This window comes from Ambystoma mexicanum, chromosome 1q (genome assembly GCF_040938575.1).
Source record: "Ambystoma mexicanum isolate Mex_15411 chromosome 1q, UKY_AmexF1_1, whole genome shotgun sequence".
In the NCBI taxonomy this organism is placed as follows: domain Eukaryota; kingdom Metazoa; phylum Chordata; class Amphibia; order Caudata; family Ambystomatidae; genus Ambystoma; species Ambystoma mexicanum.
In genome coordinates, this window is record NC_090922.1 from 612,008,462 (window position 1) to 612,028,353 (window position 19,892).

General features: G+C 46.2%; 1 long non-coding RNA gene across 1 annotated transcript; it reads right to left on the minus strand.

Moving 5' to 3' along the window:
* Positions 1 to 660: 660 nt before the first annotated feature.
* Positions 661 to 3,585, minus strand: LOC138521739 (uncharacterized). The gene is made up of 4 exons (XR_011283109.1): positions 3,521 to 3,585; positions 2,865 to 2,980; positions 2,455 to 2,531; positions 661 to 2,343 (listed from the first exon to the last, which is right to left on the minus strand). It is a non-coding gene; the product is annotated as an uncharacterized lncRNA (long non-coding RNA).
* Positions 3,586 to 19,892: the final 16,307 nt, after the last annotated feature.

The following is a 19,892-nucleotide window of genomic DNA, read 5'->3' on the forward strand; positions in this document are numbered from 1 at the left end:
CTTCTCTAGTCTGTATGCTATATGGAGGAGGATAAGCTGTACCCCCTCTTGAAAATTGGCCCTTTTGTACATTCCCTTAGCTTCCGCATATACGTGCAATATACCCTGTCATCCCACAAGTCCAACATTCTGGGGATGCCCGTCTGACAAGCCCCCCTTGGTTATATCCGCCCTGGGTACTCTGATTCTCATTCTGTATATTCTGAAACCCACCTTGATTATTTTAGAATCCACCTCCTTTTCCTCTATTGCCCATACCTATGACTCGTGGCACAAGCCCATACCCACCTTGATCTATTGGGCGCTGATTACTCGCCTGCGATACACCCATTGCTTCTTGCATTCCCAATCCTCTCCACTTGTCAATACCGCCCCTTCTATGGCAAACAGTTTATTTCTGAACTAACTTGGCTTCCACGATTTCCATAGTCTCATCTTTCTTCTTATTGTTCTCTTGTAATAACCAGCAATGGTGTACACTCGTCAGCTGTATCTCAGCCCATGGCTTGGCTTCCATCCCATTATATTCAAAAAGGTTGACCTTGGTGGAGAGGTTGGAAAAGCAAAATACACACAATTTCAGTACAAAAACATCAATTTAATTCACAAATTACCACAGAATTAAAAGCCACACAACTTCTTCACAAAATAAATCGTACTTTTGACATCTATATCTTACCACCTTTCATACCGATACATACTCTCACACAACCAATGGCAGAATTAAAAAACCAATACACAGAAAATCCAACTATCATTGAAGTCTTTCTTGTATTTATATACATAATTTGTTCTTTATATTACACCCATATCTGTAACGCTCACCAGATATCCACAGGGACGCCACTCAGCCTATCTGGACCACTCACGATCTTGAACCCTTCCCTGGAATCTGTTTGACTGGGGACTGGGCCTGAAATACAGGATTTCCAGATTGTAACTTTATTGTCTCTGGTTGCTTGACCCCCACTTCCCTTGGGGACCAAACCATCCCCCATGTCCTCTCCTCACCTTGTTTTCTTGTGTCGTGTGCTCTCCGTCCTGCTCTTCGGTACAGGGGTGCATCGGTAGATGTGAGCGTTGCGCGACCTAGTTGCTTCACTGGTGCGGGGCCAATGCGTCTGGGCTTGTAACTCCAGCCCGACATGGTAGGTTTGTTGATTCTTAGTGAACTGTCTTTTTCTTGTCTCTTGCCCCTTAATAATGTCTTCTCTTCTCCCTTAGGTGTTGGAGGGGGTCGGTGATGGTGTTGTGGGGCTTAGGGAAGCCGAGCACTAGCGATGAGTGAAAGCGCGATGCGCAACGCTGTTCGCTTTTTCTTGTGCTGACCTATGTCTCTCTTTGTCCCTTGCAGGCACTGCAATGTCCCATTATGGCCGCCGTTTCAGAGATAAGGTGCGGTGAGTAAAGCGCAATGTGCTGCGCCTTCTTGTCCTTTATGTGCTAACCTGTGTTGTCTTTTCCCTTTGTAGGTTGATGGCGTGCTCCGGAGCTGAGGTTACCATGAGCGGCTCGTGTTCAGGTAAGCGTTAGACTCTTCTTGCTGTTGTAGAAGAATCGGGGATACGAGCATGCTTACTAATGTCTTTTCCCTTAGTTCTTTTCTTCCCAGGGTGTGGCGTTCCGAGATGGAGAAGACACCGCCGAAATGCTGTACACAGGACCAGAGGAGCGATGGATGGAAGCAGGATTCTCCTCAAGGTAAGTGTGATGTTAATGCTGTTCTTGTTCTTTCAGGTATGCGGGATGCGGAGGAAAGGCTAAGGCCTTCAGGAGACCGATCCGAACACGGGGAGTGTCACGCTGCAGGCGCAGAGTAACGCAAAGCGTGTTTCTCTGCCCGGGTGTGGTTTATATAGCCTCTAGGTATCCCAGGCAGCCCTAGGTCGAACCACACCCAAAAAGCTAGACCGCATAGCTCAGTTCATGGAACTGAGTTATGTGGGGCATCCATATTGCCCAAAGTGCATTACCAAGTCTAGTGCCAAGTCTGTCCTCTGAGTCATGTTGGAGCCTGGTGCCACAGGCGCCAGGTCTGACTCCAAGTGGGTCTCAGATGAGATGGGGAGGCCTTTAAGGACCATATGGGGGATAGTGGCCTGGCTCCAGTGTTTTGCCTAAGCGGGCTAGGGACAGCGATCATGACAATATCTCCTGTTGGTGGTTATATATGTACAATAGCATAGCTTATCGACAGCTTCTACATATGTTTCAGTCGGTTAAAACAGGGCTTGAAATTACAGCCAAACGTAGTTCTGACCTTCTTTCGGACAAAAAACGGGTGTAAGTCTTCCCTCACACCCGCAACAAATTTTGTTGGAAAATGTCTTCAACACATTCTTTCTGCATAAAACACAAACAAAATCCATTTACAGTCCAACCTCATTTCTTTTAATATAGGCATATTTAAATTATGCTTGTAAAACATTTATGATTACAATGGCTCGCACTCACCTCCAATATTGATTGAAGGGGGTGGCGCAAACTCAGGAGTAAATCTACAGTGCTCCAGGGGGAAACTGCCAAGAAGCCTGTAAGTGACATAAGAACAGAGTGAACCTACTGTTTAGCTGAAAAAAGGCTACCCTTACTGAATTAATAGTGTAGCAGGACTTAATTAATAGTGCTGTTGTCTGCACATCAATTCATAATCCAGAGAACACCTTCCCAATAGGCAAATGGTCCACTGACCATCTCCGGTTTGAGAGTGAAACAAGTAATGACATCTACGCTCTAAGCAACACAATCACATAAAGCACATTATAATACCGGGGAATGCTTTGTTTCACAGTCCATCTAGGTCTAATGTGAGGCCATCTGACCCATTTACAATTACAAATAAGCAGTACTTAAAAAACACTCACATCTGCTGTAGTTTTTCAGCACACACCACTCTGTCCCACGAAGCAGGCGTGTGTAGACAGGTCTAAATGGTAACCTCTGTCTTCTTAGCCGGGTCAAATTAATTGTCCCATTGGATCTGCGCAAGACATATATCAAGCATGCGCATTACAAACTACCTTGTCAAGAACGTTGTTACAAATAAGTATATATACTGTGTAATTCTGTAAACATGGCACTTATCACACTATCCCATAATAGCTCAATAATAGCTCAATCAGCCAAATATTCAGACATGCGGCAGTGGACGGAACGTGTAGCCATCTATCTACACCTGGTTCTCAACATCCCCATTAAACATCACGATTCATCATACATTGTTCCCCCGCGATATGAACACAGTGTTAATGTTTTTACATCGCAATTCCTAGTTTAAATGGACGTGCAGCACAGTGTACGCTGTTCCAGTCCGTGCAGCCACCTACACTTGATTCCAAACCAATGCAACATCCCAATTCATCAGTTGCCGTTTCCCCATGTGTAAATACAGCGGTAACAATCTTAATTAAAGTTTACATTCTTTAGTTTAAACGAACGTGCCACACAATGTAAGCGGTTCAAATACACTGATGCATCACAGTTTATCTATCAGATGCTGTAGTCACAGTGAACTTCTTACCTGCAACGGACCACCACTCGTTCCAGTCTGGTGTCCACTCGGACGCGTAGTGAACTCGGGCGCCCACAACACAAGCACTGCTTATGATTAGCATCTCCATTCATGGAGATAGAAACAGGACTGATACAGCCCACAACACAAGCACTGCTTATGATTAGCATCTCCATTCATGGAGATAGAAACAGGACTGATACAGAACTATCGTTTTTTTATTGTTCTTGGTTTAATCAAATACAACTTTTAAAAAATCAGATTACATTTTTTATACACTTCATATATAAGATGAGAAGAAAATACAAAAAATACAAAAGAACTATAATTTACTTTGTCAACAGTATTTTGTCCCGAAGAAGGTCGGAACTACGTTTGTCTGTAATTTCAAGCCCTGTTTTAACCAACTGAAACATATGTAGACGCTGTCAATACGCTATGCTATTGTACATATATACACACCAATAGGACATATGGGTGTAATATAAAGAACACATTGCGTATATTAATACAAGAAAGACTTCATTGATAGTTGGATTTTCTGTGTATTTTTTTTTTATTCTGGCATTGGTTGTGTGAGAGTATGTATGCGAATGAAAGGTCGTAAGATATAGATGTCAAAAGTACGATTTATTTTGTGAAGAAGTTGTGTGGCTTTTAATTTTGTGATACTTTGTGAATTAAATTGATGTTTTTGTACTGAAATTGTGTGTATTTTGTTTTTCCAACCTCTCCACCAAGGTCCACCTTTTTCAATATAACGGGATGGAAGTGAAGCCGTGGGCTGAGATACAGCTGACGATAGTACACCATTGCTGGTTATTACAAGAGAAAAATAAGAAGAAAGATGAGACTATGGAAATCATGGAAGCCAAGTTAGTGCAGAAAAAAACAGTCTAAATTTGCCACAGAAGGGGCGGTATTGACAAGTGGAAAAGTATTGGGAATGGAAGAGGCAATGAGTGTATCGCAGGTGAGTAATCAGTGCCAAATAGATCAAGGTGGATATGGGTTTGTGCCACGGGGCAGAGGTATGGGTAATAGAGTAAAAGGAGGTGGATTCCAAAATAATCAAGCTGGGTTTCAGAATATACAGAATGAGAATCAGAGTACCCAGGGAGGATATAACCAAGGGGGGCTTGTCAGACGGGCACCCTCAGAATGTTGGACTTGTGCGTCCTATCCTTTGGTTGTTCCAGATCTGACCATATTACTTCTTTATCCATTTGCAGGCTTCCATCAGGGGCGTATGCGCTCCCTATTTCCACCCCAAGACTGGATTCTTTTTGCTCGTCTGACATGTCTTGTCCCCAACTAGTCTGACTATTACCTTCCTTACCTTTGTCTAGTTTCAGTCTGCTTAAGGACAATGCTCTGCGTCCGTGACTGAGCGGAATTTCTTCTTCGCTTTGTGATTGAAATACTATGGATTAATCCCTCTTCCCTCGAATTCCATACTTGCTACCTTTTTTTAATATATATCTCTATTGTTATCAACAGATGTGTCGGCCAGCAGGCCCCAGAAACATTTAACAAGTAAAAGCGGGCAATCACAAAATTACAGTTTTTCATTTTGAAGAGGCAGATATGAGTAAGGTCCCCCCATCACCTAAAGAGAGAAAGTCAGAGGGTGGTGGGGGGATAGTCAAGAAGAGTGAAGATTAGGTTAGCGGAGAAAGAAAGAAATGAGAAACAGAATACCCCTCTTTGCCCCCTCCCTACACCCTCTTGTGAGCCTGACTGTTGTGATTAGCAGTAACTCGAGTGACTTCATTAATGTCTAGAGTTTGCCCTGGGAGCCTGGTCAAAATCGTAAGAAGATGTTGGCTTTTTTGGTAGCGAAAAGTGATGCGCTGGATCGTGGCACCATGGGGTTCTCTGTGTGGGTTGGTTTGGGAGGCTGGCGTGCAATTAGAATGCAAAGTCCTGTTTGGCTGCCTGTCTTGCCTTTGACATAGTATGTGTAGACCGTTGTCAGTGTGATGCCTCTAGGGCCTCCCTGTGGAGCTGCAAGAAAGCGAGCCACTGTTGGTCTATGTGCGTGTGCGTTTCCATCAGGAGGACAGTTAGGCTCTCCATGTCGTAGATTTCCTTCGCTTTTCTCAGCCAGTCCAACTTTGTAGGGAGAGAGGAGGCCTTCCACTTCACCGTGACACAGTTTCTTGGCATGTGTGGAAGAAGCGTATATCTGTCCTCGACTTGTTTGACCCTGAAGAGGACCAGAGGGGGAGATAGGTCTCTATGGATGCCCTCGATCTTGTAGATCCATCCCAGGATCTCGTACCAGAACAACTGTATCAAGGGGCAACTCCACCACGGGTGCCAATACGTGCCCACTTGTGCACATCCTCTTCAGCAATAGGCGGAAACGCCTTTGTACATTTTGGCTAAATGTTGGGGGGTTAGGTGCCGTTGCGGGAGTATTCGGCAGTTGTGCATCTTGTACTGCATGGCAATTGAAGATTTCCACACCTCTCTGTATATTATGTCCCAACCTGCTTGGTTATCTTCCCACCCCAGTTCCTGGTCCTACTCAGCTTTGGTGCTTAGGGGAGTAAGGTGGCCTCTATCGATGAGCGCTCTGTACATGCATGTTGTGAGACCTTTGGTGCCTGAGTATGTGTTCAGTATTTTTTTGAATGGGCTAAGGGGGCGCTGCAGCTGGTCCTTCTATTTTCGGTTCTGTGAGGACCCCTTTGAGTTGTAGATAGGGCAAGGGATTAATGGCGAGGCTTTGCTGCGCTTCGAGTTCAGCCTTGGTCAAAAACGTGCCCTCCCTCCACATTTGCCCTGCTCTAACCAGGCCCTGTTCATACTGGGGCTGAAAGCGTAGGGGGTCTAAGAAAGCGCCTCTGATTGGAGGAGCCCAAAAACATCTGAGGGGGGATGGTTATGTTGTGATTCCCTTCATGCCCGGGTTTCTCTTACTCCATAATACCCAGAACGCAGATCAGACCGGGTGTTCCCTTGCTCTGCTTGGAATGGTGTCCCTGGGGGCCCAGAGCCATTCTCCCATCGTGACTGTGGTCTCCAGACCATTCTCCAGAGTGGCCCACTGCTTGCCTTTGGACTCCCTGATGTGATCCACAAGTGCAAGGAGCAGGGCTGCCCTGTAATAACTATGGATGTCCGGATAGGTGAGGCCCCCCTTTTCTTTAGCCCGGATAAGAGTTTTGTATGCGATACAAGATTTACACTTGTCCCAAAGGAATGATAGTAGGCTCTCCTTAATTGTGTTAAAAAATGTGCTAGGCAGTGCGATTGGCACTGATTGGAAAAGGAAGAGGAGTCGTGGCAGGACGTTCATTTTAATCGCTGTTAGTCTACCTGCCCAGGAGCAGGAGAGTTTGATCCAGTTGCTTAGGTCTTCCTAAATCACTGCCTAAAGTGTTTTGTAGTTGGAGTGGTACAGATCTTGGAGATTTCTTGTTAATGTTATCCCCAGGTATTTTATGCTGGTATGTGAGACTTGCAGACCCCATATCTGATGAGCGGTGACAGAGAATGGGACCAGATCTTTGAGAGGGAGAATTATTGTTTTGTTTCGGTTAATTTAAAAACCCAGATTGTGCCCCGGACTTCCTTATCTCATGCAGAAGGTCTGGGATCGACTGCGCAGGGTGGGTGACATATGCCAGCACATTGTCGGCAAACAGCGCTAATTTGTATTCGACGCCATACCTATGGAAGCCAATGATCCCATCATTCCCCCTGATATTTTGGGCCAGCGACTCCATGACTAAAACAGACTAACCGGGGAGAGGGGACACCCCTGCCTTGTTCCCCTGGTCAGCCTGATCTTTTGCAATACCACCCATTTACCACGACCCTAACCCAGGTGTTCTGATATAGGGCTTTGGCCCCTCTGATCCAGTTCAGGCCCAGACCCGTCCTGTGTAAGACCTCCGACATGAAACCCCACTCCACCAGGTCGAAGGCCTTTTCGGCGTCGACCAAGATCAGGGTGGGCTCTGCCTCGGACGCCGGACTGGAGGCCATGAGATCTAGGGTTTTACAGACGTGATCCGTGCCCTGCCTTTCCATGAATTACCCCGCTTGATCGCTGTGCACCAATCGAGGAAGGACTCTGCACAACCGTTTGGCCAGGATGCTAGCATAAACCTTGGCATCAACATTTAGAAGCGACATATACCTGTACAAGCAACAGACCGCGGTGTCCTTCCCCTCCTTAGGTATCACCACAATCCTTTATTCCATAAAGGAGGGCAGGGCTGTGCCGGACTACAGAACACTGTTGAAAAGGAGAGTAAGGAACGGGGTTAGTGGTCCTTTGAATCTTTTGTAGAAGGCGGGGGTGGACCCATCAGCGCCTGGTGCAGAGCCTGCTTTCAGGCGGGAAATGGCATAATCAACCTCTTCTGTGGTTACTGGGCCATTGAGCTGATCTCGGTCCTCACTTGACAGCGGTGGGATCACTACCGTTGACATGTATTCATTGGGGCTTTCGGTGGAGGGGGATGCCTCTGAGGCATAGAGCTGTTCATAGTATTGCGCAAATCGGGACGTGATATCAGTGGGTTCTATCAAGATGGAGTCAGTTGAGGACCTAATTTTCATGACCGCCCTATCCACCCTTTCTTTTCGGAGTCTTGCCACTAACAGAGTGTGGGCCTTATCTCCCTTCTCGAAATATTTCTGCTTTACAAACCTCAGACTCGTTAACGCTTTGCTCTCCCATATGTCTTTAAGCTCCCGCCTGATGGTTCCAACTTCTGCCTTGGCCTCTGATGAGTCTCCGTCCTCCTTGACAAGGGCCTGCTCTTTTTTTAGAATCAGTCTTCTAACCTGGGTTTCCCTTAACTGTTTCAACCTTTTGACTGAGGAGCCTTGCGCTATTATTAGGCCTCTTATCGTAACTTTTGCGGCCCCCCAGACAGTGGCTGCCGGGATCTCACTGGTGTTGTATCTTTTGAAAAAATCACGTATCTCCTCGTCTAGGCACTCCCTGAAAAGCTTGTCTTTGAACAACGTGTCATTGCACGTCCATCGTCTATCTACCGGGGTGCTGTGCCCTAGATGCAGGATGACTGTGACCATGTCATGGTCTGACCACCCCACCACCTCAATGGCTGCCTGTGCAACGTGACGTTCCAAACTACCTTCCAAGAATATATAATCTATATGCATGAATGTTTGGTGTGGGGTGAATAAAATGTGTAGGCTTTCGTACCCGGATGCACTGTGCGCCAGGAGTCTATCAGATGTGTGCTGAAATCAGGTTCTGGAAAGCATCGTTGACAGGGGGGTTGGGCTCCCGTGCGATAAGAACGCCAATCTAAAGTGGAGTCCATGAATAGGTTAAAGTCTCCCGGGAAGACAAGTGGGCCTATTCTTTCCCCCTGTAGAATTGCCAGTAGGTCCCTGCAGAAAGATAGTTGTTGAGTGTTGGGGGCATAAACTGAGCACAATGTGATTGTGGTGGACCTTAATGAACATTGTACTACTAGGATCGCCCCCTTTTGGTCTCTACGTATGCGGGTGATTTGAAGACCCAGGGAGGAACGATACAAATGCCCACACCTCTCTTTTTTTCTGGACCCGGGGCCCATAGCGAACTTCCTATATTGCCCCCTTTTACTATGAATGCCCCCTTTTGTTGGAATTTCGTCTATTGGACAAACAAGATATCGAGGTTAGCTTGTTTGAAGATTTGCCTCAACATTGATCTTTTCTGCAGTGAATTTAGTCCCTTCATGTTGAGCGATCCTATTTTGATTACATCAACCCCCATCATCACTTATGTTATCACTTTCTGCTTGTTTCCGGACTTTTTGCTTCGATGACTGTTCTCTTGGCATCCCAACTTGTATCATTGCAGCCTCTGCAGGCTTTCTGGCATGGTCAGGCTCAGACTTTCCCTCCCCCCTCCCAAAACCCCAGTAAAACTAAAAGACAGTAGAGGCATGAAAGAAATAGAAGAAGATGAGTACAGTCTCTCCCTAATTGCGGAGACGCCCCAGGTGTAAACATAGGGCCACACAACGGGTGCAGCCCCTAGGACCTTCCAGAAAACGTCTTCTCTGTGACTACTCAGCGATGGCGAGTGCTCATTGTCAACTGACTTTAGAGCCGCCCAGCTCCAATTCTGAATTCCTTTCAATCTGCGTTGTTTTCTCAACACGCAACCTTTCATGGAGTATTCAGTCTCTGGAACTTTTTGCCGCCTTTGAATTTGCTTTTTTGCCTCCAGGGACCTGAAGGCTTTCATGCTGACTCCAATGAGGAAGGGCCTCCTCTCCCTCACCTGAACGGAGAATCAGCCAGCAGGCCTTTGAGGATTCCATCGGCCTCCTCTCCCGAGGTTACTCTGTATTCTTCATTCTTGTAGGAGAATACCAAGGAAAATGGGTGGTTCCATTGGTATCTTGTACACTTCTCTCACAGCAATTGGGTTAGGGGGCGACATGCTCTTCTCTGAGCCAGGGTGGCTGTAGAAAGATCTTGGAAGATTTTGACAGTGGAATCTTCGAAGTTGATTGAATCCAGTTCTCTTGCCTTCTGAAGGATATCTACTTTATGTTTATAATGGTGACACTTTGCCAGCACCGGTCTTGGCCCCCCTGGGGTCCGCTGGCCCAGTGAACTCTCTTGAACTCCAATTGGGATGAGATCGGGGAGGGGAGTATGGAGGGTATAAGGTCCTTGACCCTCGTTTCCAGCGATGCAGGGGTCTCGCCTGGGGATTCTTTAAGGCCTTGTATTCTAATGTTCGCTCTTCTCTCACTATTTTTCTAGGTCATTGACCTTCACCTCCAGGTCTCGGTTCTTCTGTTCCAGTTCTTGGAATCGGGCCTCCGCCCTCATCTCTATTATATATGCGGATTGCTGATAGTTTTCCAGAGCTTCGACCTTGTCTTCTATTTTGTGGATCTTATCTTGTAAAACGCTAACCGTAGTGGTTATGCTGGCTCTGAATGCTCTGATTTCCCCCAGCAGGAGGCGAATGTCCGCTTTCGTGGATAGTTCTTGGTCTCCTCCTGGGATCAGCGTGTCCTCCTTGGGAGCGAGAGCCGCCATTGGAGTGGTCTCACGACGGTATTTCTACAGCTTTTGGACGGTTGTACTTGTCTGCATTCAGGTCCCCTTCTTGGCTTCTTTGCTATAGAGTTATGTATTGTTCCTTCACCAAAGACGTGCTTCCAGCTGCTACCTTTACTTGGCAGACTGCGCTGACTGCTCCCCAGAGCAATTTGTACTTTTGGGGCAGTCTTTATTCAACAGCTTTCAACGTGATCTCTGGTTTGTGTATGCAGCACCCTGCAGACTACTTGGTTATGCGCTTAGTGTCTCTTTTTCCCCCTTTTGGTGGGTGGTGAATCTGCTGCGTGCGCCGGTGTTGGGTACCACTTTCACCTCAGAGCTCAGAGTGTGTTACTTGATAGAACTATGGACGAGGGAGAGAGTCACTGGTCTCTGCGGGGTTTGTGGCGGTGGACCACTCTGTGCCACCTTAGTTTCCTCCTGCACTTAGTCCTTTCTATCGTGTTGGCCACCCCCTGGTCGAGTGCTTGTTCGGTTTCAGGGCAGGCACACTTGGTGTGACCCTGTTCATTACAGGCTCGGGGGGGCTGATCAGGCTCCCGCCTGCTCCTCCCGCTGGGTAAACTTGCCCATTTTCGGGGGCCTCCCCCTATATGAAAAAAATGAAGGCACCACCCAGTAGGCTCACCACTGGTGGCCTCACTACAATGCCTAGACGGCTGAGCAGAGAGGGGGGGGGGGCATTCCCTAGGTCCTGTTCAACGTGGGTTGAGTAATTCCTTCTGCACTTCCGCGGGCCATTCCTCTGTGGGAGTGGAGCGCAAGAGCAGCGCGATCCTCTGGTCACACCCCGGACACCGTTATTGTTTGTGGGCCCGTATGGTGACCGCAGCCCTCCCGCTCTCCTTACCTGGCCTTTGCTTGGTTCTTACAGCCGGAAGAAAGGGGGCTCTGGGTCCTGCAGCTCCCACCAATGCTCTGTTGGTCGCAGCAGATGAGTGAAGCCCCTCTTCTTATCTCTCTAGACGTTTATAGGGCACTCTGGGGGTCGGGGGGAGATAAAACAGTGCGGGTGCCTCCTCTGTCGGTCGCCGCTCCGGCGGCTATGGCTGCCCTCCCCGCCCCAGTTTTTCCTGTAGACACCGGGGACAGTCCCAACCACTCCTAACTTTTCTCTGTCTCCTCTGCAGCTCGCTCCATATACCTCACGTGGAGCTGGAGTGACTGACCGTGACCCTCCGGGGCCGCTGCTTGCACGCTGCTCCAATCGGAACGTTCTGTGCTTTGGGCTGGAGGGGCTGAAGGAGCCACAATCGCTCAAGTCAGCTTCGGCCGCTACTGGTCTTGCATATGTTCAATGGGCTACAGTCCCGTCCACGCCGCCCAACACCTCCACAGTCTCCAGGGGGGGAACTGCCACCGGGCCCTTGTAGGTGGACCCCTCAGGGCGGCCCCAGGATACGCCAAAGTCACCGGTCACTGTGTGCTCCTTTCTCTGGGAGAATCTTTCCCACAACTTCACCGGCAGCCTGGGGCGCCCCCACGTGCTTCCTCTCGTTCACCATGCTCTGCCGTCAGAGGCCTCAGCTGCGGCAGGGGTGGGGGCTGCTTAACACGCAATTGTCTCAGGGACAACAGGTCCGATATTTGCCCGAATTCAGGCGGGTGATGCAGGGCTCCTTCTGCTTCCCAGGCGATTCATTTCAAATGCGTGCGGGCTGGGCTTGCTCTGAAATATCGCCATTAACCGGTCGATCTAAGGGAACTTGGCAATTAGGCTTCCATGCAGCCTGTGCCCCGCTGGTGGTCTCCCTTGCTACCTAATAGGCCTTTTCAATCTTTTTTCCGATGCTCACTGCATCAAAGCTTTCTTCTTCCAATACTACTCTAGATGCCATTGGCATTGAATCCTTCATCAGGGGAATCTCTTCTATTCTGTCCCATCATATTTCTGGGCTTGGCCCTACTGGTTCCTCACGAATGAGGCTGGTATCAAGACCCCACTGTCTTCTTCTTTGTTCTATTTCTTCATCTATTGATCTTCACTTGCTTTCATCCCTTCCAATTCTTTCTTCCTCTTGCTTTGTTCCTCTCTCCTTAGTCCTTACCTTCTTTCCTCTTCTTCCCTTTGTCTCTGTAATCTTGTGTCCCTTAGTGTTTGCGCTTCCTCCTATTCTCTCTTACTTTCTCTTCTATCCCTATCTTCTAACACTCTCTGTCTAATGTCATACTTTCTTTGTTCTTCTACCTATTTTTCTTTTTTCTCTTGCTCCTCCTGATATATCTGTTCTCATCGCTCCCTGCTCTTCCTTTTCTGCTCGTCTTCTTTCAATCTCTTCTCTAGTTCTTTGTCTTTTCTTTCTTGCTAGTCCTTATCTGTTCTTTGCCTAACTTCCTCAATGCTCTTCCCCTCTATCTTAAGTAATATCTGTCCTCCAATCCATTCATTCTGCATGAGTGCTATCTCGTCAGCTTTATCCTTCTCTCCTTTCCATCTCTTAATCTCCCTGTCTATATCTGTCAACATATTCAATCACTTACTCCTTTCTTCTTTCTCTTGTATGATCTTATAAATCTCTTCTTTTCTCTTATTCTCCTCTGGACTAACATCGATACTGTAAACTGGGAGTTCATATATCGGATTACTATACCCTGCAGCCGCTTTCCACTCCTTTAAAGGATATATCCCTGTTTCTTCCATGCTAGCACCTTTTACTTCATGCGAAGTAAGGGGAACTGAGGGCTCAACACTTTCCTCTTTACGCTGACTAAGCATGCACTCCTCGGATCTTACCTTTCTTCCTGGTTCATTTTCCAGAGCTCCAGAATTGCTAACCTTTTCTCTAATTTCTTCCCTGTGTACGCAGCTTGCAAGTATCTAGTCATGTGTTGCAATACTGCTTTTGACAGCTATCTCCCCTGTGGCCACGACACGAACATTTTATCTGCCGTGCCTTTCACCCATTCCTCACTATACTGTTTGTGCCTGGGCTTGTTCTTTGGTAACATTTTATATACGTGCATCAGAGGAGTATCTCCCTTACTGACAAGTCTCAATTGACTGTCAAATCTTACGAGACGTATGAAAAAGCCTTCATACTTTTACTTAAATCACTGCTTTTTTAATGACTTTAAAACAACAAATATGAGCATGCATCATCAATCGCCGTTCAAGCCTCTAATTTCTTAATTAGCTACCTCTACCTTTTGATTGATACCAATCAATTTGCTATGCTTAATTACTATTGCCCCTCAATTTTTTAATTACTTCACAACTTCTATTGCTCTTCGATATTTTTACTCAACAAACAACATATAGACTAGTCGACATTACACGTGAATAAAAACTGTGATCACCTTTTTCTCTCTCGCCATTACTATTATACCCTTACAGGGTTTGAGATGTTACCTTACGTAAACTTGTTTACGCGTTTTATGTTTCTGTTCTTCCCCCATTGGGATTTGAAAACTTTTCCTTCTGAAACTCCCTGCAGGGATAGGGGTTGGTTGTGTCCATCCAGGTAAGCTGATTGACAAATCATCAGTGTCTAGGTATCTTAGAAGAATTGATTGAATACCTCCAGGGCACTTTGAGGACTATGTTATGGAGGGAACTGCGTATAACATCACAGATGTTGGAATCATTGATCTATTCATTAATGAATGTTGTTTTATTTGTTTGTTTGATAAAAGGTTAAAAGGGATGCTGTGGCATAGGATGTCCGTGGTGACAGAGCAGACCCTACATCACAGGTTCATAAATAAGGGACAGGCCCAGGCATGGTTGCGATTCCCAGTAACCAAGAGTCCCTGTCTCTGTGTACTTTATTTCCAAGCTCTGGGTTTGCTGGGGGCCTCGCAACGCTGCCCAGCCATGGGAAGATGCAGATATTCATCAGGTGCAAATGCAAGTATTTTTAAATGAGTTTGTGTGTGTGTCTACGTTTATCTACGTGTATTCTTTGTGAGAAAGTGTGTTTGTTTGCACACACATATGTGTGCAGGTGTTTTGTTGTGAGAGGAAGGGGCGCAGGCTCTGTATCGTGCAATGTTTTTATGGTGGGGCTATAAGGTGGGATGAATGGTTCAAATTACTACTATGATTTGAGAGATTTTTTCTTTGACTGGTTTTGTGTTCAGAAGAGGAGAAAGAAACTTTGAATTCTCCCAATACAGCATGATGGACTTTTGGAACAAGTGGCACTTTCCTCATTGTACTGCCACCATGCAAAACTATTTTCCTTACTTGAAAGGAATTGCAGGATTCCCATGCAGGTTAAGAAAATAATTCTGCAACCACTAAAAAGTGCCTTGAATTGCCTTGCAACCTTCTTTCTGAGGCATGTGGATCTGCTTATGATTACATGCTTTGCGTAGGCCGACATCTAGTGGTTGGTGCAGAGTATTAAATGACTTGTTTTCGAAATCAAAAAGGGATGTCGACAAGGCATGTTTGTAATACTAACCCTACTGTGACGTGTCCTCTACATAGTCCTTGACTTGTCTAGGTTGTTAGATTGTTTTTTGCTGCCATTGTGTTGGCCGCATATCGTGGAGTTCTAGGCTAAAGTTATTTTAGTCACTGAGACGTATTCATTTTTAAAAATACCATGTTATTACTTATCGCTAGTTTTGACGCTCTCAATCAATGCATTCAGCTCGATTAAAAATCTTCCAGCTGTCAAGGCCTCCACAAATATTCTCGTCAGCCTACCTTCAGGCTAATCTTTACAGCTCGCTGTCTCCCGAGTCTTCTAAAGGAGAACACTGTATTTAAATGTTGCCCCTCTTGCAACTGAAAGTTGCCCTGGAAGGACACATATAATATGTGTAACCACTGCATCCCTTGGGACCATCAGGAAACTAGGTGCAAAGCGTGTAAGCTTTGTTTGCTAAAAATCCTTACAGACCGACGTTGAAGCACTGGACAGTCCACACAATGCAGGCTGAAGCATTATCCGAATACCCTGCTGGCACAGAGGAATACGAGGCTGAAGAAGACAGGCCCGGTGTCATAAGGGACACCAGAGGGACATCCTACCAGGAGTCCGAAGACTCCCGGGTGCTCATATCCAACTACGGAAGGGAGGCATCCCATTCTGCTATAGAGGGTTCCTCTGGTGACTGGAGCACACACACTAAACACACAGAAGGAGTAGCGCCCCACATTAGCATAAACACAAACATCTTACACCCTCTGCTCATGGTTCGGTGCACCTGTTGAAAAGTGGAAAATCGGCTGACGGACCTAGCTATATGGCAGGCAGCTCAGTGCCTCAAAAGACCTTTGCATCTGGTGTTCGTACTTCGGCGCACGTTCCAAAACACAAACAAGCAAGAGTGGTTCTAGGCCTATTATTCCCACACAAACACCTATCCAAGTGCAGTCACTGAAATATTCTGTTTTGACGAATATTGATACACAAGGGTCAGGTTATACAAGAGCTACCTCACCATTGTCAGAGACACTCCAAAGAAGGTCTACTATTCAGCAATTAAAGGAAATAGTTTTTCCCTCTACAAGATAGCCCCGTCTAGTGGTCCCTGGACTGCAGATAGGTTTGAAAGCACCACGGACAAAACAAGCATCCTATTAACCACAAACACATTTCACAAGGAGAAGTGGAGCCTCTAGCTAGAATTCCCAGGGTACAACAGAATGACCCTTATGGGGAGTCTGTAATTGAGATAGATGTGGACGAGGATGATGATGCCTTCTTACAAGCTGACCCTCGCACAGACCTTGATGAACCAGGTGAATATTACATACCATCCCCAAATGTCATAGTAAAGTCAATTTCAAACTTGCCCATTGACAGCCATTTGCTGTATAATGACCTTCTTAAGAGGGCAGCAGATTTCTTCAAAATTGACACACACGAGTCAGAGGAAGACACTGACTTTGTTGATAACTTCCTAAATGAGAAGAAACAAGTGGGAAAATACATCCCCTTGTTACAATCCGTCAGAAGATATCTCCTACCTTCACTGGCAACCCCTGCTCTTACTAGAGCAGTCAACTCATGCATAGAGAAGTGCTTGAAACCTGTGCCCACAGACCCCCCTTTTATTAAGGGTCAGCTAAACATGACTCCCTAGTAGTTACTACCAACCGCAAAACGGCGGATAAACCGCTAGCTACTTCTGAAGCACCAACGGATAAGGAGTGCAAAAGGATATATGCTCTCGGAAGGAAAGTCGCAACTTCTGCATCGTATCAAATGCGTATTGCCAATAATTCGACTCTTATGACTAGCTTCAACAGACCCCAATGGGTTCAAGTGGAGGAGCAAGTTAGTGGGGTGCCAGAGCTCCTCCTCTCTCAGATCCTTAAGACCTTGGCTCAGGGCAAACAGACTGCCAATGTCATTATTAAAAAATCCCTTGAGGCTGCGGACACAGCAGGAATGGTGGTCGCTGAGGGAACACTTATCAATTGACACACATGGTTCAGAAACTCAGGGTTCAAAACCCGAAACCCAAGCCACGCTCATCAATATTCCCATAGAGAGCAATGTCCTGTTTGGGAAAGCAGACGACAATGCTCTCGAGGTTGCTAAAAAAAAATCATGAGACACGAAAAACTTTAGGGCAGATTGCTAATAAACCCTTCATGAAGAAAAGGTTTTATATCAATCGGCACACTTTTTGTGTGCAAGAATTTGCAGGATCAGCCCAGTCCAGCTTTTCCTCTTGAGTGGGCACTAGCATGTGGTACACAAATCAAGGGCAGCTGCCTAGCTCCCAATCCTCCTTCCAGGGCAGATGGCGAGGGCGCAGCAGGGGTAAAGACCATAACACAAGGGGTTTGGCACCCTCTCCAAACAATGACTCACAGCTGCACACCCCCCCCCCCATGTCTCCCCAGTAGGGGCACATTGCTCATTTCAACCATGCATGGGAAGGGATCCCAACAGACAAGTGGGTGCTACCAACTGCAACAGATGGATATTGAATAGAGTTCCACAAAATACTGAGCAATCAACCTCCAGGACACAAGAACATGTCTTTGGAACATCAACAGGTGCTCCAAGCAGAGGTAGACGCTCTGCTAGAGAAAGGAGCCATAGAACTCATCCCTCCATCAGAGGTAAACAATGCTATGTATTCTGTGTACTTCCGTGTTCCAAAATAAAAAGACAAGAACAAATGCCCAGTGTTCGATCAAAGGCCTGCAAACACTTATGTCAAACCTCAGAAGTTCAGAATGACAACATTACAAGAAGTCATTCCTTTACCAAAGATGAGAGACTACATGGAAAAAATAGATATGAAGGATGCATACTTTCATATTTCAATGTTGCCAGCTTTCAGAAAGGTACCTAAGGTTCATAGTGACGTCCACACACTACCCATAAGGATTACTTCAGTCCCTGGGGTTTTCACAAAAGTACTAGCGGTGGTCACTGCACACCTGTGCAGACAATCAATCCCAGTGTACCCTTATCTAGACAACTGGCTCATAACAGGAGACACACCGCAAATGTGTTAGAAGTACACCCAGGAGACCATAAACCTTCTGCTTCAACTGGCATTTCCCATCAACGAGAACAAATGAATCCTAGTCCCCAGACGAGTCAAACAATTCCTAGGGGCAATAATTCAAACAGAAGACACCTTAGTCTTTCCTTCCAATGAGAGGGTCCAGAACATGCTGCATTAAATCCCTTGGTATACAGACAGTCATCAGGTAACAGTGAAGATGGTGATGTGCCTTCTTAGTATCATGGCATCATGTATCTTCATTTTGCCACAAGCGAGGTTGCAAATGCGTCCAATACAAGAATGGCTGACAAGACAATGGTCTCAAGCACAAGGAGTGTAGGATGATCTAGTGGTACGTTCCACAAACTGTGGTGTCAGCACTTCAGTAGTGGACAAAAGACATCCTAGAGAAGGAAAAACCATTTGTCACCCCAAAACACAAGCCACAATAACACCACACACATCCCTCTTAGGCTGCGGAGCTCATTACCTCCACCAGACAGCACATGGCATGTGGACGCAGACGCTGACAAAGAAGCATATCAATGTCCTGTAGTTGCTAGCAGTGTACAGGGCCCTACAAGCGTTCCAACACCAATTAATGGGGAAGACTGTACTCTTTCTCACGGACAGCAGCACTGCCATGCTCTACATCAACAAACATTTGTTAAATCTGTCCAGACTATCCGAGAAGAGCTGGAGATGCACCATCCAGAGGAACATTTTCCTTGTATCACAATGTGTTCCAGGGAAAACAATTGCCTAGCAGACACTCTAAGATGAAATACATACCTTCCGTCAGAACACAAGCGGGAGCTACATACAGAGGCTGTTAACAGCATTTTCACACAATGAGGTCAGCCAGACATAGATCTGTTTGCCACAAGAGAAAATGGAAAATGACACATATACTCCTCCAGGTTCCCCCAGAAGGAATCCAAGGGGAATGTACTCTGGATCAGTTGGTTAGGGATATTTGTGTATGCTTTTCCTCTGACCCCACTCCTCAGCAGAGTAATCCACAAGATGCATCAGGAACACATGACAACGATCCTAGTTGCTCCAATGTGGGCGGGCACGTGAGACATGGTACTCCCACCTGCTGAAGATGTCCATTTGCCCACCTATGAAACTGAACAGCCCTTACAGCATGTTGTCTCAGAGCCAAGGATCAACCCTCCGTCCACACCCTTAGACAACCAACTTTGCAACTTGCCTCCTGAAGTCATAGAGTTCGGACATTTTAACTTACGTGACAGATGGATATTTTAAAGGAGGCGCGTAAAACTTACGCTAGACTATGCTACTTTAACACAATTCAGATATTTGTGATATGGTGTAGAAAAAATAATGTTATACCCAATGACTGCTTACATTCTGACATAGTGCACTATCTACTGCACTTGTTTGACTGAGGTGTAGTGTTGAATTCTTTAAAGCCTTCATGGAAGGGGTAAAAAGAATGTATCCAGTGATTGAAAATCCACTCCCCAGGTGGGATTTACACATCTGTCTTAAGTAAGCTCATGGGTTCTCCCTTTGAACCCATGCATATGGCAAGCCTAAGAGATCACACTTTCAAAGCAGCTTTTCTTATAGCCATCACCTCTTTAAGAAGAGTATGTGAATTTCAAGAATTGTCTTTTTCAGAACCCTTTGCCACAATACATAAAAAACAAGATTGTTCTAAGAACACACCCAAGGTGCACACCTAAATGTATGTCTAGATTCCATGTGAACCAATCTATTGTACTGACATTTTTTCAAGACCCACAAAACTCTGAAGGGAAAGCCCTCCATACATTAGATGTTAGGAGAGCTGTCATGTACTATCTCAATAAGTCCAAAGCAATCAGGAAAACGGACCAGTTATTTATTTCCTTAGCTGCAGGGT